General features: G+C 30.2%; 1 long non-coding RNA gene across 1 annotated transcript in view; it reads left to right on the top strand.

Moving 5' to 3' along the window:
• Nucleotides 1-12,548, top strand: part of LOC142322954 (uncharacterized) — a 50,128-nt gene that overhangs the window by 17,890 nt on the left and 19,690 nt on the right. The window contains exons 4-5 of the long non-coding RNA XR_012755973.1: nucleotides 3,574-3,663; nucleotides 9,592-9,799. This is a non-coding gene — a long non-coding RNA (uncharacterized LOC142322954). The remainder of the gene's footprint in view (nucleotides 1-3,573; nucleotides 3,664-9,591; nucleotides 9,800-12,548) is intronic.

Below are 12,548 nucleotides of genomic sequence, written 5' to 3' on the forward strand. Positions count from 1 at the left end.
CACCATTTTGTGATCATGGGGCATGACATTGCATTCCCACCATATACCTCAACAATTTGGTGATTTCACAAAATTGTAATTTTTTGCCCACAAAAATTGGACTACTGAACGCTGAGCAAAACTTCTATGCTGGACAAAACCTCTAGAGGACAGAATTGCTGCTGGGGGAGCATGAAGACAACAACACAACCAGTGTTGCCACCACAAGACATTAATATAATATCCCTTTCAGTTCAAGAACACAACAAGGGTGTAACTTATTTTTTATTTACCTCTCGTAATGCAAGAGGAAACCAAGATGTATATGTAATGGTATTCATAATCTATTTTTGATAAAAATGCTCTAAGCTAGGAGGGTTATATTATGAGGCATAACAATTTAATTCTTGAAAAACACCTGTAAAAAACTAATATTTGAAAGTGTATGTTAGTGGATACTATTTCCTTCAAAATATTCCCCTTGTGGATATATACAATGCTTTAGAATGAGTTCCCATTTCTGAAGATAGGCCTAGAAGTCTTTTCTTTTAATGTTGTTGATTAGTTCCATCACATTATGCTGGTTGTCAGCAATGTCAGAAAGTCTTTGTCCTTTAAAACAATCTTCAGTTTTGAGAATACAAAACTGAAGATTGTTCCCTGATGGGAACAAAAAGTTCCCATCGAAAATCTTGAATCTTCTTCTTGGTTAAGACAGCGGTGTGAGGACACTCGTTGTGAAGGAGGATTACGCCGGACGACAGTTTCTCGCGTCATCGATTTTGGATCGCACGTCTCAGTTTGGTGAGCGTTTCGCAATACATGTCAGATTGTTGATTCACGTTCCACGAAGTCAACCAAAATGACGCCCTTTTCGTCCTAATAAACGGTATCCAACATTTTTTTGACTCGAGTACAGAGATTGCTTGAACTTTTTCTGTTTTGTGAAACTTGAATGGCGCCATTGCATTGACTACTGTTTTGATTCTGCGTTGGTGTAAGATGTACACGTCTCGTCGCGCATAAAAATGTGGGAAAACAAATCATCTCCATCATGTCGATAGCAGTTTAAAAACGCTCGTCCACTGCACATTCTTTACTCTTTGTGTTGGTCAGTGAGCATTTTCGGTACCCACCTTGCACACAATTTATGATATCCGAGCTTTTCTGTGACGATAGTGTAAATAGAGGTGCATCCAGCAAGTGGAAATTCATCAGACAGAGCACTAATCGTCAATCGCCGACCACATTGAAGTTTCGGTTCACTTGTTCAACGATTTTGTTGGTCTGATTACTGGGTCTGCCAATTCGCTCTTCGTCATGCACATTTGTGCGGCTATTTTTAAAGTCTCAACACCATTGTCTAACCTTTCCTTCACTCTTTACTGTAGATCCATACACTAAGCACAACTCCCGATCAATTTCAGCAGCGAAGATTTTCGCTGTTATTCGATTTTTGCACACAAAAATCGAATAACAGCATGCACTTCACAACTGGCAGGAGAAACGATTGTTGCAGACATTGTGATCTGCATTCACCAGTAGGCAAACCACTTCTAAATGAAAACCACAACTGCAGTGGCTTCATAAATAACCGATAGATAGCCTGGCATGCGTGAAACTGTATTCAGACTTGCTAATATGTAAATATAAGTCGATGGCCCGTACTTTATGAATATGCCTCATCTTATGTCAATTAACATCTAATTCTTCAATAGTTCAATTTTGAAATTTTCTTAGTGGTCCTGCCACCTTGATTTATGTAAAAACATACAGCCAGTCTATGCTGTTCATGCAAGAAGACCATTTTTATTTTATTATTCTGTTAATAAATAGTATAGAGTAGTTAATTTGTTTGAATAGTTTCTGTTTCATAAAATTATTACATACCTGATCCTTAGGTGTAACATATTTCCACAATTTTTGGTTGGTATTGGCAATTGTTGTTTCTTGAACAGTAATATTTGATGATATAGTATAAAAGTCATCTATTGAATTAATAACACCAGGATAACTTGAGAATGTTATGATTTCTCCTGGTATTTTATATTTAGAATTTGGTAGTAAGCGGTATCGTAAGATATATCTTTTTTGCATTCGAGTCATATAGTTGTATCTGAACAATAAAATTTATTAGAATTACTTATATTATCTGTAAATTCTATATCAGTTAGACCAAATAAATATTTAATTAAACTATAATGCGAATTGTAAATGTTCTCTAATTATTTATATTATGAGTATATGCATTTTGTTTCACAAACATTGGTTTAGATTTTAAAAACTTAATTTATTACTTTTAGGAGGAATTATGCTGGTAATGAACAGGAGGCATAAAATTATCAGTTTATTTCAGAAAATGTTAGTTATATTTTTTTTAAAAACTAGAAATACAGAATTTATTTTTTTGTAACATTGATACATTTTTTAAAATAAAAACTAATTTTTATTGTTAACCTCTTTGAAGATAAATGCCAGTTGTTTTCTTTATCTAAGCAAGTTTTAATTTATCTATTTATCAAAATTGTCAACATACTTTAGATAAAAATTTGAACTTTAAATAACTGTGCTCTCCTGTTGCTTTGTACTCCTGTTGTCCTATGTTCCCCCAAAGTCTATTAATCTCTCGAAGAAAAGTAATAACACCCTCATTGGGAATCCTTTAATACACCACAACTGGCCAGTCAGTTTTAGTGAATTTGACCAAGCCAAACTAATAAATTATAAGTACTATTGTATTAACATATCAGCTCTAGGAACCACAAACATGCACCTACAACCTGGCTATTTTTAAAGTGCACATGCGTAACAAGGAATATGTACAATCATCTTACATGTTATTATTACCTAATAACATTCACAAAAATGATACCACTTTATAACTGATTTTATTAATTTTATTTAGTTTTATTGTTTGTAGTTTCTTTTATTGATGTAAACTTATTTTACAATAATACCAAGCATAATAACAGTCATGATTACAAATGTTTTACATGTATGTACAGATATTTATTTTACAGTAATTTGTAACTGGTTATAAATGATTCTAATACTTTCATCTCATTGTAATGATTATAGTTTCATTACTGATGTAGATTGATTTTACATTAATGCCAGGGATATGAGCAATCAAAGTTTACATCAAATGTACACCGCTGTTAAGGTAAATTTATTTTCTATAGAAGGAATTAATGTTAAACGATGTCTGGTAAGAATTAATAAAACTATGAGCATATGAGAGATTGTACTATACAGAATATTCTAGATGGCAGATCTTAATGTCATGACTGTCATATTGACAGCAGTACTGTTTATACCTTGATAGCAGTACTAAATGTGTTAATATAGTTGATATGGCAATCTCCTCCTGAACTCTATAAAAGTATTTTTTATTGCAAATCATATTGCTTGTTCTTTACACACATTTATTTTATTAAAAATGGTATTAATAAAACATTAATACATTGGTTTGAAAAATGGATGCATTGTTGATAAATGCTATGCTAAAAAATTAAATGAAAAAAGAAATAAAAGAATAAAAATCAGAAAAATGCACTCCAGTAGGTAACATTATATTTTGTGTTTTGATTCTAGTAATTGGTACCTATTCCTTTTTGCCATGATGCAGATTTGATGTCACTGACATCAAATCCACTGTGAGGAACCAGTAACAGAAAAGATCTGGTATGTTGTAATAATATCAGTACGTATATTTTATATATTATTATGTTGTAATTGTTACAGTAAACAAATGACATGTTTTCACAACAAAAAAAAAATTATCTAACCTGATCCATGAAGTGTGTGAAACATAGATATCGTTATTCATTGGTAAAATTTTGACAATGGCTGAACACCTTTCTTCATCAAATATTTTCCATGGATCTTCTGGTTTATATTTTTCCATCAAATCTATTAAGTCTCCGTCCATGTTCATTAACCTGTAGAGGAACAGTTCTGTTTATTTATATACAAATAAAATTACATCTAATTTTGTGAAAAAAATTATCATTAATTGTAGAGTTATTGAATATTTGTTTAGTAAAGTATACTTTGTGTCTTTCCGATAAGTTAAGAAATTTTATTTCCTTCATTTATAAATGTAGAATTTATAAAATGTTGGAAAAATAATTACAACTAGAACTTTGAATAAGTCAATGCTGTTTTGGAATAAATAATAAAGGAGTTACTAAAGAAGTCATGGAAAAGTTGAAATCAATTCATTTACAGGTTGGCCAAAAAATGAGGATTAAAGTATATGAAAATAAATAGGTAACCATTTCTTGTTCATTCAAATCAATAATCTCAAGCATTGGCAAGTTAGACTAATGTTGGTGATTATATCCATCAAAAAGTATTTAAAGTTATGGTAAAGGTATTACTCATGTTGCTATAAAATACTGAAGTACTGTACTCTGAAGTGCAGATTCATAACATTTAGAAACTGATTTTTTAAAAATATAATTTCAGCCAAAAAGGTGTGATTTAGTTGAAAAAAATTATTTTGTTTTTTATTCATGAATTTTCTCATTTTTTGATATCATTGATTTAAAAAAAAAAAAACTAGATTGTCTTATAAATACCTAGATTTTTACTGTTTTGCAGATTTTGTGACAGGATTATAAAATTTTACAGTTTTGATTATGCTTTTGATTACTGTTGAAGGATTTATTTATTAGCATTTTTGTGGACTATCAAAAGATTTCTTTGTGAAATAAATACTTACATAATATCATTATAGGAAATTTCAGTTGTATTTTGTTTACATGTGTTATATCCATGGTAGATTCCAACAAGCTGTTTATAATATAAGTTTACCTGTAAATTAAAAATAATACTAGCATAATTACAATACGTGGATATGCATATATTTAAATTTGTAGTAGAGTAAGAGATATACCTGAAGTATTTGGTTGACTTTTTGTACTGTGCTTGGATAGGAAAAATGGTTTGCACATAGCCTCATAGGCAAAATTTCTACCACATTAAGCCCAAATAAAGAAATGGTTGCAATTTCCATAGCACTTATACAAAGGAAGAAAGTAATAGATGAGGGTAGGTAGAAGAAGGATATAACCTATCCTCATACACACACACACACACACACACACACACACACACACACACACACACACACACACACACACACACACACACACACACACACACACACACACACACACACACACACACACACACACATATATATATATATATATATATATATATATATATATATATATACACACACATACACATACACATACATACATACACACATGAATATATAATTTATTAGGAAAATTCAGAAATATGATATATATATATATATATATAGTGGACAGGGGACCCCTCACCAAATATGGTGGGTACCAGGGAAATAAAATTTCCAGGGCCAACCAAAATGGGCAAATGGTCAACAGTATTGAAGGCAGAGAGGAAATTTCCTAACAGCAGAGAGAGCAGAAGTGCCTAGAAGAACCCTGAAAGAGTTCTCTAAAAATAAAAATAGAAAGACCAGAGACCAGAAGGACTGAAACTCTGAAAGAAAATTTAGAGAAATAAAAAAACAGAGAGCAGAAGAACTCTGAAAGAAAACCCCGCACACTTGGATGTAGCTAGGTGATAGCCCCAGCACTAAACTTAATTTGGCAGTGTTTGTAATGTGGCCAGAGGATTTTACTTAATTACTGGCAAGCATTACAAACAAGCCTTGGATAAGGACAGGATTTTTGATAAACATAATTTGGATATGAATAAAAGAGAATATTTTGGGATTTTCTTTAACTTGGTATATAGTTGGAATATGAGGGAACTTACTCAAAAGATTGCAAATTTGTTGAAGAGATGAAACAGAAAAATATTAACGTATTGCTAGCAATGAAAACTAAAAAAAATTTGAAAGGAAGCAAAAAAAATTGACAATTGCAGTTTGTTATTTAGTGGTGTTCCTTTAAATAAAAGAGCTCAAGCAGCTGTTGCTGTAATAATTGACCAAATATTAGAATCAAGGATGATAAATTGTAAATGTATAAATGAAAGAATTATTTCTTGTAGAATTATTTCTTTAAAATAGAATAGGGGGCTATCTTATGTGGTTATTGTAGTATATGTACAAGAGGAAGGAAAAAGGAAGAAATGGAAAAATTCTGTAAGGACCTACAGAGGGAAGTTAAACAGAAAAGTACAGCAAAAGGGATAATTTAATAGTAGCAAGAGGCTTTTATATGCCAGAATAGGTAATCAATTGATTGATGGGTCCTTTAGGATAGGCAGTTGTTAATGTTAATGGTCATCATTTGGTTGGTTTTGTTTCTGCAGATCATTTAAGAATAGAGAATTCCTCCTTTCAGAAAAAGCAGATTCATTAGTACACATGGAGTGGTAAGGGATCAAGATCGATAACAGATTATTTTTTAATTAACTGGCGCCTAACTTCTTCAATGATGGATGTACAAGTTTGTAGAGTTTCTGATATAGGTTCTGATCATTTTCTTTTGCTGGGAAGATTTCATCTTTACTGTAGGTGGAAAAAAAAGGCTGATTGTGGGTGATGCTTATGTACTAATGTATAAAGTTTATTTGCTGCAAGAGGGAAGTGTGAGAAATCTTTATCGACAAAGGTTGGCAGGAAAAATGTCATGTAGATCAGTATCAGGGAATGTTGTAGAGGAATGTAAAAACATAAAGGAGATGTTACATGAAGCAGAAAATTAAGCTCTGAGATAAAAAAGGAAATGCAGATGTTCACAGGGTCTTAAAATATGGAGTGATTGATTAATAGAAAGAAGTAGGCGTATTTTACATTTTTATTACAGAATGGTGCCAATGAAGATAGGCTGGAGTTTACCAGGAGGAGGAATTTCAGAAAAGTGGTTGTAAGGAGAGCTGACCAGGGAAGTTGGGAGCGTTGTTAATGTACTTGAGGAAGATCTTCACCTGGGAGGCAATCACTAGTTTATAAGGTTATGCAAGATTTAGACAAATCACAAAAGGATTCTTTAATATTTAATGGAATGAAGATGGAGCTTGGATAGAACATTATAAATCTCTTGTGTAGACGAATGAGATGGGGGAGTAAAAGATTAAGACTCTTTTAAGCAAAAGATTAATAAATATTGCTGATGCAGTTCTGGACAAAGAACAAAGTTGTTTTAGACCAGGTAGGTCCTCCATAGATATGATGTTTTTTCACTGAAATTGTTAGTCAAAAAAAGATGTGAATTTATTTTAAAAACCCACATAGCGTTTTTAGATTTTTAAAAAGCCTTTGATAGGGTTAATGCTCTTACATGGAAAATTTTGAACAAAAGAGGCTTTCCAAAATAATTGATTGCAACAGTCCAGAGCATGTATAAAAGAACAAAAATTGTCATAGACACGGTTGAGAAGTTGATGGAAGACATTGAAATAAACCAAGCAGTTACAAATTTGCATGTCACCAGTCCTCTTTAATTTGTATATTGATGACATTTATTTTTTGCAGAATCTAAGGGTGATCTGCAAAGATCAATTCACTGATTTCAACTCTTATGTAAGAAATGCAATCTTAATATATCAACAGAGTAAACTAAAGTGCTAGCATTTTGGGGAAAAGATGCTGTGAGGTTGAAGATAGTAGAGAATGGAAGTGTTGCAGACCAAGTTAACAAGTTTAATTAGTTAGGGTGTGAAATCAGCATGAATGCTGAAGCAGATATTAATAGGAAGCTAGATAGATAGACTTATGTGGATATCTATGAAATAAGACCAGAAGAGATATCCAGTTGAAATTGTATAATATTTTGGCAATACCAACATTGCTATATAGTAGCAAGATATTGGTACTCAATAAAAGACACAAGCAGAACATAGATGCTACAGAAATGAAATTTTTAAGAACGGTTAAGGAGTGTTCCTGACTTTATCATCTTAGAAATATGGATATCAAAATGAATTGGGAGTAACTACTATCCATGAAAAGAATATCAATATACCGAGAAAGATGAAGATCATGTTAAGAGAATGGGAATTGGTGGAATTCCAAAACAGGTCATGGATTGATTGTAAGTCATTAGGCAGATGAAGTGTGAGTTGACCAATGAAAAGGTGGAGAAGAATTAGCGATGACGGGACAGGCCAAGGCCTAAACAGTGAAAGGCAGAAGAAGAAGAAATATATATATATATATATTTACAGAATATTAGATGCTAGAAATCCTATCTCTTCATCAGTTTGAATGTTTAATGTATAAATAACCCTGTAACGAAGTGTTACGCACTACCTTGCATGTACAACATCCTATCGTATTAATCATTGCTAAATTCGTTAAAATGTTTAGTATCAGCTGCAAATTATTACTTCCTCTTGATATGACAACATTTTTTTATTAGTAAACTGAGATAGTAAGCAGGTATTATCTCTTAATAAATTATTTATAAAATATGTAATATTTATAAATACAACAAACTGTAACACTATAAGTTTGGGTCATCTTTGATTAAGAGATTTATGTTTAACTTACATTGTAACAAAAACATTAATAAAATTATAAAAGATGTCTTGTAGTCCACAATTTGTTTTTATGGTATCTTAAAAATATATTCAGTTGATTCTGATGAAATCAAATACCAAAAGATTAAATACTTTGTTGAGCAAACTTCTTTTATCAATCTGGTCTGTCAACATTAATCATAAATAGTTTTACTCTTTTTATATGGCTGAAACTCTTAAGTTTATACCCATGTTATGCGTTCTGTGAGATGGTGTCTATTTTATAATTAATAAGATGGTTCGTAATTATATGAAACAGTGATTTTACATTAAATTTTGTTCAAATTGTGTACTGAGACTCACTAAATGATGCAACAGGCTTGTGGTAAATGTTGGATTTAAGCTAAACTCAACACTATAAGTGATTTAAGCAATTTAAAATTGACGAGAACTTGTACACAACATTTATTTACACAAACTGAAGATGCTTAAGATGCTATGTTTACTAACATAAACTTAAGATTTGTAGAAGACTGCTGCATTTCAGTTGATTGATATGATGGGATCATGAGAGAAAAATTGAAGTACATTGTGTTACAGGCAAGTTCATTTAATGCTTGATGACATAGGAACAGAAAGGCACATTGGATTATAATCTATTGACTCATACAAATGAGGGTAACATTTTATTGAGCAACTAAATGCCAATGAAACAAGTCAATTAATCCCAGTCATCATAGTGGATATGCAAATCTTCAGCAAAATCAGTTCATGTCATATGTCAAGTAATGACAATTATTTTATTGTTTGAGTATTTGTCCATTATGAATTTCTTTCTGAGGGTAAACTGATAATGGAAATGCTAGCTGATTTTCTGTGAAGAAAAAGATTTGAACTGTGGAAGGCAGAAGATTGTTACTTCCTTCAACATTCACCAGTACATAGATGGTTGTAAACTTATGACTGTTCTGCAGAAATCAAACATCTGTGTCATCATTTACTGAGTGTCTTGCATCTTTCCCCACTGGACGTTTTTTATGTATTCATAGTTGATTTAAAGTACAGAAGTTTAAGACAATGTAAAGACGTAAAGAAAATGTGGTTATAAAACTATAAAAAATCCTGAAAACTTTGTTTCAGAACTGTTTCCAGAAGTTCAACTACCTGTTAAGAAACGTACATCAAACAAGGGGCTTGATGAAGGGGTTCTTCGGGGAGGCAGCTGAATAATATATTTAAAAAAATAAATAAACCGTAAGTTTTTGAATTTCTTGAACTGACTGAAGATTGAAACAGATTACTATTCTTGGAGTAATTCGGTAGCCATAATATTATGGCTATGAATTGTGTAAGTATAACTCTGTGAATTTTGTTGATTAGTTTTAAAGCAGTACAATCACTACTTCAAATAATTTTTTTTTAGCCTTGGAGAAAGCATTTGATTCTTAAAAGAATTTTGATTACAAATTGACAAAATGTTTAAATTCTTCAGCATTATAAAGTTTATTCTAACACATTTAAACAAAATTCAAAGTTATTTATTGAAAGAAAGGTGGCAATAGGAGTGGGAGTATTCTCCCACAATTGTTGTTCATAACAAGCAAGTAATGTGCTATTGAGACTCTATTTGACTCCATCTAATCTTTATCTCTATTGAAAGCTTTAGACACATGTGAATACAATTAGAACTGGTTTTGACTGTTGTGCTGAGTTCATGCACACATTTATTTGTGTAATTCCATTAAATTACATGGACATTCCAGAAAATTGTGTGTAAAAATGCCTTATGAAATCTGACCATTGTTTTCTATACATGGGCTAGATAGAGTAAAGTAAAATTACAGTGGCGTCATTGAGTAGCTTGCTACCCTGCTTATTGAGCTTAAAATGATATTTTACAACATGTAAATGTGTTGCTACTATCTGAAATTTATGTGAAAATGTTTGCTATTTATCTAAGTAATTAATTAAATTTTTTGATCTTGCTGTAACAACTGTATGCAAAATAATAATTAAAATCATAGTTTTATGTTTAATTATAATCCTGATGATTTATAAAAATTAAAGCAGTTCACGAAACAAAAATACATACTTTAATATATTGACAAAATTGCAATTGAATTGTACTTACTTGCCACCAGTAACTACTTTCATTTTTATTGTTTATTATCATCTCATCAATCCATATTTTATTTTGTTCTATAAAATCATTTACCTTTTCACATGCTTGTTCTTTACCTTCACAAAATAAACTTCTTATATTGTACCAGTGCTGGTATATGAATTGTGAAGTGTGACATCCTTCAGCAAACCCTGCATAGTATGCTTGTATTTCATCATCAAATTTATCATTTGCCCACAATTCAAAAATGTTCCACCTTTATTATTTTTAAAAAAATATCATTTAAGTATTCAGTATTAATTATTTTAAATTGAATGTTGAAGTGGGTTATTACATTTCTACTTATGGTAACTGTGAAAATATAAGAACTGGTTAAAAATTTGATGTAACAATTCATATAATTAAAATAATTTTCTAACTGTACTCCAGAAAGAGTATGGTATGCTTGATAGACTTACATAATAGTTTAATTGTAGAAGACTGCACTAACTTTCATAAATTAGGAAAGGATTGATCTGATTTTACGAGTAAAAGTGGCATATAAAGTTTAAAAGTAGATAATAGTTGAAAGTAAAACTATTTCTCAAAGGAATTTAAAATTGTTTGAGTCTTATTAAATGGGATATAAAAAAGTACGTATGTAGTGTTTAAAAATTTTTAATGAAATACAGTCAGGTCTTGTAATTAGAATTCCACTCAATTGAATTATACTCATTACTGTTAAAAGTTGATAAAATTATAATATTATTTTATGTAAATATATTTATTAAATATGTATGTTAAATATACATATATTTATATTAATTATATTTATATAACTCATTAATATTTGTATATATGAAAGAAGTCTTTTATTGGAATTCTTGTTTTTAGTGTGGGAATGCCACTATAAAAGTTTTTTTAAGCAATAAAATTTTTTTTTTCTACAAAATTCTAAAAAGAAGACACAATTATTAAAATTTATTTAATTTTGTTAAAATTGTAATAATATTGCTAATGCATTTTATTAGTTATTTACTTGCTTTCCTCCTTTACTTTATACAATTTACTTGAATGCAATCCTTAACCTAAATTTATATCTGTAAACAGAATCCATTCAAGAGACACATATGTCATTTTGTTTTACAGACTGTTCACTTCTTTAGTGTTATGTTATATGCGTCTTAAGCAAGCCATATTGTCTGGCCTATTTTTAAATTCGAATGTACATCCTGGACCCTGTAGGGGAAGACACCCACCTTGTGACGATTTTGGTCCCCACAGTAAAATTACACGAGCACTTTAATGTTACTGAAATAATTCAGCATGAAATTTTATAAAAAATTATACACTAAGTAATATGACTAAAACTGATATAATTACCAATCTACTAAATCAGAAAAAAACTTTCTTCTTTTTTAATAAATTATATACATTAATAGCTAAATTTTGCTGGATAAATATAAATTTATTGCAGTGTACATAAATTTATTTTAAGACCTATAAAAATGTTATATATCTGGCATCTATAATTAATTTAATTGCATGAAAAACAATAATAAAATCTTATATCAAATTTCAATGTCAATAAAAATTGACATAAATTTTTATTTGTTTTAACATGTAAGTATAATCAAAACAAATTAGAGAAAATTAAGAACCTTAGGAAATAAATTTAGGATGTCATTAAATTGACAAAATCATTAAATATTTTTAAAATTTTGCAATAATAATACTCAAAAAACTGTGTTTTAGTGCTTCCAAAAATCAATACCAAACACAATTTTAATGCTTCAAAAACGACATAAGTAATTTAATACTAATAACTATTATTATGATGGTCTGGATTCATTATTACAGTATTTTTCAATTCTTAGCTGCACATCCTTGTCAAAGTTAAGAAAATTTCTTTAATCAAATGATATTTTTATTAAAAGAAATAAATCAAGCCAGGCGTACTATATAAAGTGATTTTTTTTTTATGTTGCTTTCATTA

Source organism: Lycorma delicatula, chromosome 4 (assembly GCF_047948215.1).
Source record: "Lycorma delicatula isolate Av1 chromosome 4, ASM4794821v1, whole genome shotgun sequence".
NCBI classification, from domain to species: Eukaryota; Metazoa; Arthropoda; class Insecta; order Hemiptera; family Fulgoridae; genus Lycorma; species Lycorma delicatula.